This window comes from Sturnira hondurensis, unplaced genomic scaffold (genome assembly GCF_014824575.4).
Source record: "Sturnira hondurensis isolate 20B ecotype Veracruz unplaced genomic scaffold, ASM1482457v3 Scaffold0004152, whole genome shotgun sequence".
Lineage (NCBI taxonomy): Eukaryota > Metazoa > Chordata > Mammalia > Chiroptera > Phyllostomidae > Sturnira > Sturnira hondurensis.
Window position 1 is genome coordinate 3,586,046 of NW_028076783.1, and position 16,712 is coordinate 3,602,757.

A 16,712-nucleotide genomic window follows, 5' to 3' on the forward strand; every position below is an offset into this window, starting at 1 on the left:
TTGGTTTTTGCTATTATAAACAACACTGCGGTGAACATCTGTGTACATACATCTATTTGTTTATCTTTGTTTCTTTAAAAAATTTCTAGAGATGGAATTGCTTGATTAAAGGATATTTTTAAGGAGTTCTAACAATACTGTCAACTTACACTCCCACAAGCAGAGTAGGGGTAAGCTTGTTCCCACTGACCCGTATACATTAACTTAAAAGTCTGGGAATTCTGACAGTGCAGAATTTAAACTACACCCTCCCAGACTGCATTTCCTACCTAGAATCCTTTGTCAGATTATAACCCTTTAAGGACTGGGAGATACCGTGCTCCCAGCTCAGTGGAGAAGCACAGAGGTCAGTCACTCAAGGGGTACAGGATCCCCCAAATCTCTACTATCAGTCTGTCTCTGATAAATCACCCCACTTCTGTGCTTTTGCCCATGCTGCTCCCTTGGCCCTGGGAATGTCCTTCACTAGGCAATAACACCTCCTCTAGAGAGCCCTCCTTGATTATTCATTTACCTAAAACTGATAACCTGAATTTTAGATAAAACAACCTCTATCTGAATAACTTTAATACTGAATTTCTTATCCCAAAGCTGATTTGAAGCAGCAAATTAGAAGGGGAAAAAGGCTCCTGGGGACAGACACAATGGTGGTGACAAGAAGTAAGAAACATTTAAGAGTAATACAATAAAGGAGAAGGTTGAGAAAAAAAGTATAAATACCAAATCTGGGCTTCTGAAAACTGAGCCATTAGGTCACTTTGTGCAAAGGCGATACTTTTGCAGACCTGCCTAGTTCTTCTCCCTGGTAACTGATATTCACGAACACAACTATTATGCGTTGTATTCCAGCCTGAAAGTCTGGGAAAGAGGTGAAAAAGCCCTCCTCAAGCTTGAGGATGTAAAGCCTGATGGGATTTCAGAAGTCATCCACACGTGTCAGATGCCCACGCTGGAGCCCAGGAGATGACGCAATCGGCTCAAGGTCACGGAGCTAACTCCTGGCAGGGCTGACGCCAGGGCTGGCCCGGTTGTTCTCACACCGATACCTGGAAAAGGTGCGCAATGAACTTTTCACTGCATAGTGAAACTGATGAGGCATTGGTGGGGGAAAGGGCGATGGATCTTCCCACCCCCTTCATGAAGATATTTTCTCTTGTCACTGAAGATAAACACTGGGAAAGGATCCCTCTCTAAGTCAAGACAGGTGTCAAAAGGGAGAAGAAAGCAGGAGCTGGCATTTATATCTTCATGACAAACCTGGTGTGAAAGGCACGACTTTGGGGGGGTTACAATATGCGAAAGGGCACTCTCCACCCAGAGTGATTAACATCTGAGTCGGTGCGGCATGCAGACAGTGGGATCCCGGGCTGGGATGAAGATGATACCCCCCAAACACCTGGCTGTCCATCAGGATGCAAATGACAGAAGAGAAATAAACGACTGATGATACACAAATGATTTCAATGCTCTGCACATCACCAGACACTTATTTTGGGGCCTGGGCCGTGGAGGAAGAATAATAGGATTGATCTGAGGCAGTTATAAACCACCACTGATAGATAAATATACACCTCACTCTATGCAGGAGCAGGTATTCAGAGCAAGGTGGTTCCCACAGACAGACAGCTCTTAAATGACACCTTGCAATTACATTACATCCTTCCAGCAGATAATAAACCTTCAATGTCTTGAATAATTTAAAATTTTCCAGCAGCATGTTGGTTGAAGGCAAAGAAAATCACACTCTGCTTTAGAGGGAGAAAAAATCCTCAGCAAATCAACTGTGGGAATTCTGGCACAAAAATACCCAGCTTTTCATTCGCTGTCCTGATAAGTGGATGTTTCCTTCCAGTCCAACCTTGCCTCTGATTTTCAAAGCCAAAGAGCTGGCAGTGAATGGATCTATGAGAAATAACTGGGAAAATAAGAGGCATTAAAATCCTTACACATTATTCCTACCATCACAGAGGGGATGATACATAACAATATTGGGTTGGCCAAAAAGTCTGTTAAGTTTTTTTTTGTCAAATAAAAGACACATTTTTTTTCATTATCATCAATAAGTTTATGTCAATTTGGATATTTTGAGTATGTCGGCTATCTCTCGCTACTGGCTTCTAGTGGGTAGAGGTCAAGGGTGCTGTTAAACATTTTCCAATGCCTAAGATAGGCCCACAGCAAACCAAGAAACTTTGCAAACCACTTTCGAAGTGTCTGACCAGTCACAGCACCTTCTCCATACACCACACAAATCTTTTTTTGCATTTCAGTTGCATTTACCTTTCTTGAAATAATAAAGCACAATATGCCAAAATGTTGTGTATTTTCTTCCACCTTCAATATTAAAATGGCTGCAAAAAATTCACCAATTTTAAGTTTTTTAAAAAATGTACGTTGATGTGACAGCTGTTACAATGTGATTTAACAAAATTGTTTTGAATGAAGTTAAAGACAATTAAGCACAAGTAGAGCCATTGTACGCAAAAAACTGAACAAACTTTCTGGCCAACCCAATATATTACTCTGGAGCCAAATGAACTTGAATTTGGATCTTGACTCTGTTACTTGCCTGCTGTGTGAACTGCATCTTTCTGGTTCTGTTTCATCATCTGTAATATCAGAACAATAATGCCAATTTCATAGGATCCAGGGAGATCAATCAATAGTTCCTAGCACATGGTTTTAATAAAAGGTGGCATATAGTATGTTCATCAGTTATTAACAACAATAGTTTAAACTTTGGGGTCTTCAAGGCATAGCTACGAAGGGATCTGTGGGGGGAAGGAAAAGGGGACAAAAAACCAGGGAGAGTTCCATACTGAAGAGTGTTAGGGAATCCAAGCCAATGCTTACATAAGTGTGCCTAAGCTATGGTTACTCAGAGCCGGCCACTGTTCTAAGCCCTCCACACGCAACTTCTCGACTAACCGCACCACACTTAGCGGCAGTAGCCCAAGGTCACTCACCAAGGCACAGAGAGGTTATGTGCTAGTTCAATGTCTGTCACTCTACTGCCGGACTGTAAAGCTAGGGCTCTTAGAAGCCAAGGATTCAAAGCCCAGACAACTTGAGGTTTAAGTTTTGCACTTAGGTTTTAAAATTGTAATTTGCACATGCATAATTTTATGCTGTTATAAAAACAGTAGGATCTACAGAGGGACTGGTGGTCATAAAATTTAGTTCCTGGTACTGCCAGGGTGGGCTTCTGCAGTGAAGCTGGCTGCAGGCATTGGCGAACATCCAGAGAAACCGTCGAGAGAAAACATCCTTGTCAGATGACTAAAAATGCTGTTCAGTCCTGTTGAGTGTATGGCATGTGCTATGTCTGTGATTGGCTAAAATGCTAGAATGGGGTAGATATCTGACTGTATTCATTGGGGGATATATTCAAGGATGATCTTTGGCCCATACAGGAAGTCAGCCAAAAAAAAAAAAAAGACATAGCTGAGTCTCCACCCACTGCTGCAGTCTTGCCCTTCGAGCACAGCTAATGGTCCCGCCAGCAGCAGGGCAGCTGTCACCCACTGGGGACAGCCTGGACGCCTGACTGCTGGAGGGGCCTGACAGCTCGGAGGGGCTGTGCCTACCTAGCAACGGCGCTGTCCGAATGGGGGCAGGACTGTCATCAGCCAGCAGATGGTTCTCTCCATCTCTCTTCTCTGAAACGCGCAGGCCAGGTACGGACCCCCATGAACGGTGCAGAAACCCCCTGAGCTCCAGAGCTGCACAGCCGGGAACGTGAGGCTCCTGCCATCAGTGGAAAGCCTTGGTTTCTTCCAGGTCTGAAAACAGGCTTTGTGTGTGGGTAACTTGAAATGCCTGAACCTGAGCTCTTGCATGTGGAGAGTCTGCGAGGAGACAGGATCCATGGGAGTGTGGAAGAAATATTTAAAACTAAAGGTTGAAATGTGAATAGAACCAACTATCTGTTCTTTAACTTACTCTACCACAGTTTTTTGCAGTTTATTTCGCAGTGGAAGGAAGCTGGGGGTGGGGACGCAAACCAGGTCTTCCGAAGCCTGGAGGGAGCCATGAGAGGATGAGGGCAGGAAAAGGCCCCACTGATGGGTGTGGCAAAGAGGACGATTTTAACTGAGTATCAGGAAACGCTCTCCCGAGAGCTGTCCCGACAGTTGGTTGTGACACAGCGGGGCAGATGTGGCACAGACACGCAGAGGTGGCCATCACTGCTGCCCATCTCGCCTTGTGGGAAAGTCAGCAGCAAACGCAAGCAGCTGAGTGCCTGAGCTGGAAGAACCAAAGCCCGGGTGCCTTGATTCAAGCTTTTCTGTTGCCAAAACAATGGAAGTAGTTTGAAGTGGGCTCACAGGGAGGAAGCATTTTTGGGAAAAATGTTCACAGCAGAGTTTTAAATGTCCTCTGAGAGGCCAGAAATCTATGTGCTGAAGAGCAGGCTTTTAAACCAGGTACCCCCAGGTTGCAGGAGACCCTGGTCTACCCCAGAAGAGGTGGGACTGGTAACAGCAAAGCTGGGGAGCTCTTGACTGAGGACCAGGCAGAGACCCAAGCACATTTTCACATCAAAAAATTTTTTTATTGGACATTTCCGAAGGAATTTATTCCATGCCTGGTGAATTTAGGGTTATGGGCTTGGTTGGGGCCTCAAACAGGTGATTATGGTAATTTAGAGAGAAAGTACCAGGCCATTTCTGTCACAAGGACGTTCCGGCTTGAAAATAATAGTGCCTCCTCGTATTTATAGTGCTGAATACTTTCCAAAGCGCTCTCTCATCTATTATCTCATGTGATCCGTACAAGGGGGCAGAGATGTAGGCTGTGGCTCAGCTGCAGGGCTCCAAATGGGAGCTTCAGTTTCCCCCTGGGGCCCCCAGGACCACTTGCACCAAAATTCCCAGGGAGCTGGTCGTCCTCACGCACCTTCCCGGGCCCCACCCCAGGTGAGAGTCTGGCTCGTGGAACCAGGTTACACAAGGTAACCTGTGTGGCAGGCACACTTTCCAGGTGCTTCTCAGGCACAGCGACCTCTGAGAGCCAGTTCTAGTGTGGCACAGCTCCTCAGCTCCGAGATCCTGTCGTACGAGAAACACGCACCCTCAGCAACTAGAGCAATTCCTGAAAAAGGGTAAAATGCTGACGAGTGGGGAGGAAACAGCCTGGTGGTGGCTCAGTGTATGTGATCATCCAGATAATAACAGCCTCTTGAGGATGTTTAATTAGTGCCCTCGAAATTGGAATATGACTGTTTAATAATTTAAGTGAGATCATTAGGATTAATGAATAGCAGTTGAAATTAAACGTGGGGCCGTAAATCCAGACAGGTCTGTTACTACTGTGTGACAAGTATTGATGACAAGGCATCCTGGAAAACAGGGTCTGGCCGAGGCTAACGGCATCTTAACTTAGCTGGTCCCACGAAGGCCGTGTGATACATAGCCTGCTGTTCCCATCACCCAGCGTCTGCCCAGCCTGCGCGTCATTTCAACACCATCGAGATGATCTCAGGTGCCTGTCAAGGATGCAGATTACTGGGTCTATCCCAGAACCACTGCATCAGAGTGTCTGTGGGCGAGCCATTTTAATGAACTCTGAGGTTGCTGTGGGATGGCTGCGAGTTCAGAACCACTGCACGCAGCCAGCTGAACTGGAGACGGGGGGGTCACACGCCAGGTGTGGGCTGTCTGCCTTTGAGGTCTCTTCCTCCTCGGCCACCAGACTAGAGAGTTCTCCCCAGGGTCTCTTCCTTCCATGGAAATCAGCACCCTCTTGCAGTTGACAGCATCCTTTTGCTTTTTGGCTCATTAGACTCTTTCACGTTTCCAATTTCATCTAATCACCATAACAAGACTTTGAGGTAGATGGGGCAGCTCGGTGCTCATCATCCCGTGTTTCCGTTAATAGTAATAACGATGGCTGCCACCACAGCATCATTAACGAGGACTGTTTACTGAACTTCAACCATGTGCCTGAGTGATGGAAACCTACGCTGATTAGTTTACCCAGCAGGGAAGGTGCTGGTTTATGGGATGGGGAAAGAACGGGGGTGGAGCTGGCCTGAAGTACCTCTGGCTTTAGGTCGGGCAGCACCATAGGTCAGCCCCCTGGGAGAATCACCATGGCCATGAAAATGGGATACCCCTGGCCAGACGGTGGGCCTGCCTCACAGCTGGGTGGTGTTACTGACTGCCTCTTCCCCCAGGGATCACAAGAGATGGGCCATAGGTGAGGTGCTGTTCACTGAACTGACTACATTCCCCCATTTTCCCTCAGCCAAAAAAGGAAGGAGACAGTCTGCGTCACTACAGAGACCATTTAGAGTAACCTCAGGAAGAGGGTCTATTTATAGGTCATTTCCATCCACTCGTGAACGAGCGCCGTTTCTGCCACGTGGCAGCAGGGACGTGTTTTCTGAGAAAGGTCGGAGCTGGTCTCTCCTCCTGCCCGGTTGCAACAGTCGCGCAGGCTGTTGCGGAGGTTTTGGGAAGGTAATTGTTAGTTTGGGTTCTCCATTAACAGACGCCGGAGTGCAGTTATAATTTAGAATATTCTAGACCACATATTTTGACAGCATACGGACAAAAAACACCTAACAGGTTCTGAGAACTTTGGGCAGAAAACTCAGCCTTGTAATTCCACCCCCACTGCAGATTATTAGCAACTCCCAGGAAACCCCACTCATTGCCACGCACAGGAGCGGGGGGCAAACAGGAGATGGTGGGAGTTTTTGGCTATTTGAGGCTCCTGGTTGCTCATAAATAATATGGGCATCTCTGAAGAGGGCTGCATTTATGAAGCAAACAAAATTAAACTTTTCTCATTATTCTGGGAGGAATGAGTATTTTGGTCTTTCAGGAGAAGGACCTGAGTACACACGAGGACCCCAAAGGTAGGAAAGGCGGTGTGCATATGTTAGCACTTAGTAGGAGCCAACATCCCTATATCACACAGAGGAAAGGAGGTTAGTGACTACGGCCCTCACACGTTTTCCTCTTTATTCTATATAACGGTGCAAAAATCACATGAGATTTTTTTATTCGAGAGAGTAAAGCGAGGGAATAAAAAGACAAAAGGGAAGTTAAACTTTCAATGCCCATGAACACTATATTGCTTGAATGCTACAGTTTCCTCCTTTCAATTTTTGGAATAAGTAAGTGATGTAGAAACGTGTGGATGTGGCCTTTTTGATCTTCGGAGCTGTCGCGCATTTCCTATTTTTGACTATGAACATTGGTAACAGTAAATTTAAGCCTCCGGTGTTTACACCGAGACATCTGAAGGTGTCTCTGGATTTAAGTCAAACCAAAATCGGCTCTGGAAGTTGGCTGCCTCTTACAGACAGGATCGAACTGCTCAGGGGCTGGCGGTTCTGTGGGAACCCCGGGAAGCGTAAGCGTCGGTGCGATGCGCCACTCTGCAGCTGCCCGTGTGCCGGGTGCCGGGCAGGCCACAGGTAGTGCCTGCTTTTGAGCAGATCCGCTTCATCAACCTCCTGGAACCAACAGCATTCCGAGGTTCTGGCTAATATTGACAGTGAATGAAAGCAGCGGAACACACCTGTTAGAGATACGAATGTGTATCCAACATCATGGCTGAGCATTTCATAACTTGACCTAAAAGTTTTGTTGTTTTTACCTCAAAGTTGTTTGATTTAGGCAGTGGAGTGTGGAGGGAAGGTGAATTTCTTGTACTTTGGTTTGGTTTAAACTTTCTGCTAAATCTGATTTTTTCCTTTAGGTGAATGCTGGCTACAAGAGGCTTCCCATAAAACCAGATGTGAGTTTGAATTGCTTACACCGGTGTCTGGCACATAGTAAGCTCCGTGCTAGGTGGTGGTATTATTATTGCTACTATGTCTCTCCCTGTCTGTGACACAGAGAAAATGAGCCTTTCGGCTCCCCACTTACAGAGCGAAATGTGAACGACGGGAATGGGACTCGGCTGGTTCACACTAGAGCTCACTCCTGCTTCGGTCTCAAATTGCTCCCTCCAGACCCTGAGTAAATAACCATTCAATCAGACCTGAGCCAGGAGAAAGGCCCAGCCGCCTTGGATGATGACAGGAGGGGACAACTCTGTGACTCTTTCCCTGGGGACCTAATTCCAAGGGCCTCCAATATCCCGCCCCACTGGGTTCCTCCTCCCGGCCACTATGTTTTTAAGGAAACAGTAACACAAAAGAAAAGGTGAGACTGTAACCCTCTCATGGAAATCAGGAGGATATCGGCAATTTAGCAGTTTTGCTGTGCCAAGTTTTTAAAATGAGGAAGGCTCACCTGCCTCAATAGAAGCATCACCTCAATAGAAGCCGAATGCAGCTATTTTCCACTACAGAAACGAATCTTTCCCAAACATCAGAGCTTTTGATGCTTCAGATGCAATCTGAGTGATTTGATGCTTTTTTTTGCCATCCCAGTAAATCATTTATATGGTACTTGAGTCACAAAATCCTAAGTTTTTATTAGATGCACAAAATATCCTAAAAACACACCGACTAGTGCACACTGTGTGCCTGCCAGATATCCACCAAAAGGCTCGTAGATGTCCCTCATTATAAACTAATTGATATTCAGTAACAGCTTAAATCTTCTTAGCAGTACTCTCCCTTAGAGTCTGAGAGGGAAGCCTGAGGATGTCAAAGATATTAAAGAAGAGACTCAAGAAGCCTATGAGTTTTCTTGGTGGGAAGACACCCAACAAAGTGATCCTGAAGACATAGATTCTTAAAATTATGGAACCCAGCGTGGGCAGACAGGATGACTAACCAGGAGGAGTCTCCTCTGAGGCAAGCGAGCGGTGTAGAACACCCACCACCACGCTGAGATCTGTAAGGTGGACCTACCTCCCCTGCCCTCAAATTTCACTCCTGGGCAACAGAGTTTCACGTCTAGGGCGGCTGGGAGGACATGCAGGGCAGGTGACGGACAGACTGTCATTCTGTCTACACAGCCTACTTTATCCTTTCCTTCCTGGGAACGCTCTCCTTGGTGCAGACTCTTCCCTGCCAGGGGGGCCCACAGGTCCTCTGACGCCGGGCCCCTCCCTGGGTTGGTTAGCTCAGGAGGGAAGCAGTTGGAACAGATCCGTGTCGTGTTCTCTAGGTCGGCCTGACAACACAGCTAACATTCTGGGTCACCCGACTCCTTTTTCTGTTTCAGCACTGACTCAGGAGGAAAAATGTGACTGTCACTTCATAATGACAAGGGAAAATGATTGTTGAAGTTAAATGAAAGAAACCAGGGGCACAGAGTTACATATGACTGGATGTCTGCTACACAAAGTGCAACATAAAGGAACTAAATGTAGATTCACATTATGGAATATTATCTATTAAAAACAGATGAGCTAGCTTTCTATTGACCCAAGAGATATCTGTTATACATTAGCAGGAAAAGAAAAGAGTAATGTGTAGAGTATGATCCCATTAAAGGGGGAAAATACCATGTAAAGATCAGGGGTTAAAGTTTTAGGATCAGAACGCAGGTCTTTAAGTCAGAGCTCTGCCTCTCTGAGCTTAGTACACATTGGCCACTTACCTAACCTCTGCATCTCAGTTTTGTCATCTGTAAATGGGGACAAAAACGTCGTTACCTCTTTTTTTTTAAAGTAGAAAAAAAGACTTTTGAGATTGAGTCCAGTGGTCTTCACACTGGGAATGACAGAACTCAGGATGGGGCTGTGACAATGAATGACTGAATGTATTTGGCATACAGTAAGTGCTCAGTAAGTACTAGCTGTTGTTACATGCTGCTACATGTCAGTAGTATTATACACACCAGACTGTTAAAGGTAGTCACCTCATCTGGGGTGAAACCAGAGGGTGGTTGGGAGAGTATGAAAAAGAAAATGGAAATAAAGACACTGGGAAACAAAGAAGATATACAAATGGCAGATAAGCATATGAAAAAATGTCCAACAGTTAATGTCATTACGAGATTGTAAATTCAGACAATGATAAGATACAACAAAACACCTATTAAAATGGCAAAAATCCAAAATACTGACAATACCAAGTGCTGGCGAGGATGCAGAGCAACCAGCACTCTTGTTCACTGATGAAGGGAATGCAAAATGGTACAGTTACTTTGGAAGACAGTCTGACAGTTTCTTATACAACTAAACATGCTCTAATCTAGAAGTTGTGTTCCTTGGTATTTATCTAAGTGACCTGAAAACATGTCCTCACAAAAACATGCACACAGATATTTATTGCAGTTTTATTCATTACTGCCAAAACTTGGAAGCAACCAAGATGTCCTTCGTAGAAGAGTGGAGAGATAAACTGTGGGACATCTAGATAATAAAATATGATTCAGCATTAAAAAGAAAGGAGCTGTAAGTCATAAAAAGATGTGAGGGAACCTTAAATGCATATTCCTAAGTGGAAGAGCCAATCTGAAAAGGCTATGCATTGTGTGATTCCAATTACATTAAGCATTCAGGAAAGGCAAAACTATGGAGATAGTAAAAAGGCAAATGGTTGGCAGGGGTTATGGGAAGGGGGAAGACAAGTAGGCAGAGCACAGAAGATTTTGGGGGCGGTGAAACTATTCTGTATGATAGTATAATGGTGGCTGTATGTCATTATACATTTGTTCAAACCCACAGAATGTAGAACACGAAGAGTAAACCCTAATAAAAACTATGAATTGGGGTGGTCATGATGTGTCAACATAGGCTCATCGGTTGTAACCAAAGTACCAACCAGTCTAGTGCAGCTACAGGACACTGAGGCGGGAGGGGACAGTGTGGGAGCGGCTATGTGTGTGGGGAGTGTGGAGGACTAAAATTGCTCTAAAAATCAAGTCTCTAAAACAAACAAACAAACAAACAAACAAGGGGGGCACTAAACATTAACAGCAATTGCTCAGGTGAGGAGATTACGGGCTCTTCCTGCATTTTCCACATTTTTCTCCTGGATTCCTAGCCTGTGCACCATTCCCTCTGCCTGGAACCTTCTTCCCTGACCCATCCCAAGGAGTAGTAGCTGCTTACACCTGAGGACTGAGTTGACCGGGATTTTCTCAGGGAAGTCCTCCCCAATCTTCTCTGTGCTCTGCAGCGCCTGGACCTCCCCCAAGTGGCCGTGTGCCACGGTCTCACGACTGCCCTGCCGGAAGCGGGCCTTCGAAGGGGTGTCTACTTCGGTCCTGTCGTATCCCCAACACCCAGTCCAGCAGAGTCATTCTATGAATTTTGTCAAATACATGGGTATGAATTAAACCAAGCAACCTTAAGTTGAAAGGACCCAAGTAATATGATGACCGTGGAGAATGGTCACCCCAAGTCACGGGGATAACAGAAGGAAACTAAGTCGGTGAGAGAGACGACAAGAACTGAAGAACGATGCTTATGGGGTGGTGTCAAGAGATGTTGAAATGAAGATTGGGTCAGGGCAAACAGATTTCTGTGACATGTCACACGACGGGCGTGGTGCGGGTGTGCTGTCCGAGCTACTAAGCCCACCTCGGAAAGAAGGCCTCCGACCCTGGCTCGGTGGTGCACACCTCTCCCACGGGAACCGAAGGGCCTGCCACGTCCACACTCCTTCCAGCACCGCTCACTGCCAGCAGTCTACCAAGGGCTCAAACACCTGCTTAAGGAGGTCCCTTTAGGGAATCTGTCCCTGTATACAGGTAAAAAAATTTGTTTTAATCCTCACCTGAGGGTATGCTTATTGATTTTTAGAGAGAGGGGAAGGGGGAGAGAGAAGGAGAGAGAGAGGGAGAGAAACAATGATGAGGAGAGAGAGACCAGCGCCAGGCTACCTCTTGCATGCACCCCGACAGGGGACCAAACCCACAATCCAGGCCTGTGCCCTGACTGGGAATCAAACCCACGACCTTTCGCTTTGCAGGACGATGCTCCAACCAACTGAACCACACCTGCGAGAGCCCTGTGTACATTTTGGTTTGCTTATCTGCTGACAGAAAGTTGGGGTGGGGAAAATGCTATCAGGGAGCTTATACCACAGCTTTTCCTTTCTGTACCCCGTCATTCCAGGCCCCCTATAGTTCACCCAAAGATAACAATTCTTTCCATGGACTACATATCCAATTTTCCTAGAAAATCAACCCTGCTAAAAAGTGGGAAGGGGAAGAAGAGTACTAGACAAAAACAAACGACCAAAGGGCTTTCTGTGTTTCCTAATAAAAATCTCCTACCTGGGCAGTGCAACATGGGNAAGTTGGGGTGGGGAAAATGCTATCAGGGAGCTTAGACCACAGCCTTTCCTTTCTGTACCCTGTCATTCCAGGCCCCCTATAGTTCACCCAAAGATAACAATTCTTCCCATGGACTACATATCCAATTTTCCTAGAAAATCAACCCTGCTAAAAAGTGGGAAGGGGAAGAAGAGTACTAGACAAAAACAAACGACCAAAGGGCTTTCTGTGTTTCCTAATAAAAATCTCCTACCTGGGCAGTGCAACATGGGGGCAGGTCTGCCACCCGCGCCCCCACTGATCTCTCCCAAGTGCAGGGACAGCCCCCAGCCCTCCTAGTCCTCAAGCAAAGCTCACACATTTGAAGAGCTCTGGACACCCCTGGATGTGCAGTGACCTACTCGTGAGCACACCAGGGCTCCTCGGGTGTCGGCGTCTGCCTCCGCTCTGGTCCCTGGTGCTGCCTGCACAGAGCTCTGGATCTTATTCAAGAACTCACCTGCTCCAATTTTGTCTCCTACCCAAGGTCCTGGCCTTTCGCTGAATTTCGATTAGTTGCCCTGAGGATCCTGGAGGAGACTCATTTCAGAGGAAAATGCCTTCAGCTGGGCAGCGCCAACGCAGCCTGTAGTTAGCACCCATGGATTTCATCTCTGAATGAGAACGGCCACTTGCACGTGGCCCAGAGAAACACCTCCGCGAAGGCCCATATTCGCTGTGTATGAGACAGGCCTCTCTGTGATGCTGAAACTGCTTCCCCCACATCTCATTTTTAAAGCAATCACTGCGGAGTAAGTTTTCTTCCAAAGCTGCCTTGAGAATTGCTTCTTGAAACAGGAATAATGATTGTTTTTCTGAAAAATGCCAGATGCCAACTCTGACGGCTGACGTGCAGGACGGAGGATGGCAAGGTGGGAGTTCTCCTCTGGGGTCTACACATGACTCACTGAGAGAACGGGGCAAGGGTCAGGGGCATTGGTCTTCATCCTCTCCTGAGAAACGGGACAATAGTTAGTCTCCTATCTCTCTTACTGGGGTGTGGGTATGACATCACACCACATTAATAGTTTTGCTCTCTGGAGAAATAGATGCACTTGGAGAATGTCGTTCTTATAAAATTGACCTTTTCTTTCTCAAGATTGTTACATTTTTTTATGGGAGTGAGTAGGGGTGGGCGGTCATGTTATTTTTATTCCTGAGTATAACTTTAGGGAAACTGGGATATTAGAGGTGTGAACCATTAGGGTACAGGACTGGCCATCCTTGATAATGAGCTCTTTTTAGCAGGAAGTTTGCTCTTTAATACAACAGAAAATTTACTGAAAAGTATCCCTGGGGACAGAAAGGAGTCACAAACATACTTCTGCAGATGTTTCACATAGCCAGCTGAGGTGAGGAGGGACACGACTGTTTTCGGAGCCTGCAGATGGGTTTCCTGTCTCCGCTGCTAGCAGCTGGCTGTGCCCACTGCTCCAGGCCTTGGGTTTCCCACACATTTCTAAGCAGTGGAACAATTTTTCAGAAACCGAATACAGACCACACCAGGAAGGACACCTGAACCCCACCTGCACCTGTAAGGTTCTCCATACCCCTCACAATGCCCCCCAAGGGGTGTAGAGAAGCTTGGCTGTTTGCTCCAAGGAGCAGGGGCTATTTCTGCTGCAGCGTAGTCCACGGAAATCCAGTAATCACATGAGCAGTGCACCCGTTTATGGTGCTTTTCCCAGTCTGGCTGCGGAAAAGCAATAGGACTCACCCTGGGTGGTGGGCCCAACCGGAAGAAGGCTGGCACTGGGGGAGGAGACTGCAACAGGGAAGCAGAAGAGGGAGAAAAGGCAGTGGGAGAGATCACCCACACCCTCGTATTCCTGATTACTACGTACAGAAGCGAAAATTAATAGTGAAGAAGGCAAAGAGGAAAAAATGGCTTCATTTGGAATATGATGTTAGAGGAGAGCTTTACGAATACCCTGGACTGCCAGAAAGATGAACAAGTGGGTCCCAAAGCAAATTAAGCCTGAAATATCACCGGAGGCAAAAATGACAAAGCTGAAGCTGGCCTACTTTAGGCACATCAAGAAAAGGCAGGGCTCTTTGGAAAAGACAATAATGCTGGGGAAATAGAAGGCGGCAGGAGAAGAGGAAGACGAAATATAGGCCTGACGGACCCCATAAAGGGAGCCCTAGGCATGAGTCTACAGGAGCTGAGCAGGCCTGCTGAGGGCGGGGCGGGGTGGACACCATGCATTACAGGGTCACCGGAAGTCAGAGCCGACTCAGCGGCACATGCAAACACACAGAGCAAGGGTCCTGGGCTTTGCATCGCCAGGCCTGGGTGTGCCATTCACTGGCTGCGTGAGTCTGGGCAAGTCACCTAACCCAGCTCCCCATCAGAGACCCAAGGATCCCAAGACCTTCCTCAAGGTCATTGTCAAGAACAAATGGGACAACATATGGGGCTGGTACATTCAAATGACCACCTACACGGCGAATGGGCAGGAGACAATTTAGATGGGAGGTGAGGCAACAGAACACTTGTTTCAACTCAAAAAGCCTATTCAACCACAGAGATGGGAAGACTATACCTGCACTTCCATGTCTGTGTATCTACTCTGACTCCGCTCCCACCACCAGTCACAAGTAATATCAATACTAACCACAGGAACACCGAGCCCCAGTGTTCATTTCTAATGTTCTCTGTGTGCCAGGCTCTGTCCTAAGCACTTTACACAAAACTCATTTAATAGTCACAGCTGCCTAAGAGATAAGTATTTGTGGTCCCATTTTTCAGAGGAGGGCACAGGAGCACAGAGGTCAGGTGACTGGGTCAGACCCAGTGGCAGGGCCAGGGTCGAAGGTATAACTTCTGCCAGACTCTCTGCTAAAGAACAGGGCTGTGGAGGCCAGGAGACACCCCTCTGGCTTCAGTGGGCTCACGGACCTCACTTCAGGGACACAAATATATCTCATATAAGGTGCTTGACACTACGTAACCATGGTGGCCAAGTGTTAAGGGGACAAAAGGAAAGAACTCTGATCATTCACTCACTGGACACCTGTGTTTGATGAGTGAACAAGACCAATGTGGTGGCCCCTGATCTTGAAAGGTACCGTCTAGTAGGGGAGACATGCAATCCAGCCAATGTCAACACACATAATGTTCACACATTACACTTACTTGTATTTTAATTCTGCCAGTGATAAGCGCTAAGAAGGAAAATAAAGAGTTTCATGACAATGAGTGTAGGTCAAGAGTTAGGGAAAGATTTTAGAAGTGATAGGAACAGAAGTTGTGTGTGTGTGTGTGTGTGTGTGAGAGAGAGAGAGAGAGAGAGAGAGAGAGAGAGAGAGTATGTGTACACACACACACACTGCTGAGGCCTCTTACTAAAGGCATGTAACTGAGAACATGGCCTTTAAATGGGTCAATAGGGAGGTCGGCTTTGATGCTCTGGAGTGCACACAGACTCCCTCCCTTCACTCTCCATTAGTGCCTCTACAGAATGTGAGCAGTGGAGAGGATTCTTCTTGATTTTTCTGCAACTGGTGAAACCTTTGATGCAAAGGCTGAAGCTACTGGCTGCAAGGCAGTGTGGTACAGTCACTAAGATCACATGCTTGGGGACAGACAGACAAGGTCTGGTCACCACATCACCACGTAAGAGCTGGATAACCAAGGCTAAGACACTTAACACCTCTAATCCACTCATTGAGTAATGACCCCACTAACTATTTGGTTACCCCAAATAGTGCAAGAAAGACAGCCTACGTTCTTTTTTTTCCTTTTTAAATATATATTTTGATTATGCCATTATAGTAGTCCCATTCCCTTCATTTCCCTCCACCCTGAACACCCCTCCCCCCATATTCCTCCCTTTAGTTCATGTCCATTTGTCACAAGTTCTTTGGCTTCTACATTTCCTATACTATTCTTGCCCTCCCCCTATTTTCTACCTACTGTCTATGCTACTTATTCTCTGTACCCTCTTCCCCCTTCTCCTCCTCCCACTCCCCTGTTGCTAACCCTCCATGTGATCTCCATTTCTGTGGCTCCACTCCTGATCTAGCTGTCCGCTTAGTTTGCTTTTGTTTTAGGTGTGGTTGTTAATAACTGTGAGTTTGCTGTCATTTCACTGTTCATTTTTTAACACCTCTAATCCACTCATTGAACACCATCTCTAATTCACCTTTGTACCTCTACTGAAATCAAAACATTCCTATGGCCCAGCCACCCTTGCAGATACAGATGCTCAGATGGCAGAACTGTGGCCAAAAGTCTTTCATGAATAAGAAGACAAAGTCTTGAAAGGAAGAAGCTTTGTTCTCTTTGCCCTTCTTCCTGAGCTACAGCAGCCATTCTGTGACCATGAGAATGAGGAAGCAGAAAAAAAGAAGCCTGATTCATTCTTTGCTGATAGCCTTGAGTAGCTGTACCAATCTTGAATCTTAATATAAAATGAGTGATTAAATAAATAAAGAAACCTTGCTTGTCTCAGCTATTGTTTATCAAGTTTTCGGTTACAGTTTAATGCATTTCTTTAGAGATAAAAATGGGAAAAAAATAAAACCTAC

At 46.3% G+C, this 16,712-nt stretch overlaps 1 protein-coding gene across 1 annotated transcript in view; it reads right to left on the bottom strand.

Annotated features, from left to right (window-relative positions):
- GALNT10 (polypeptide N-acetylgalactosaminyltransferase 10) overlaps window positions 1–16,712 on the bottom strand; it is a 179,735-nt gene that overhangs the window by 58,707 nt on the left and 104,316 nt on the right. The window lies entirely within an intron of this gene.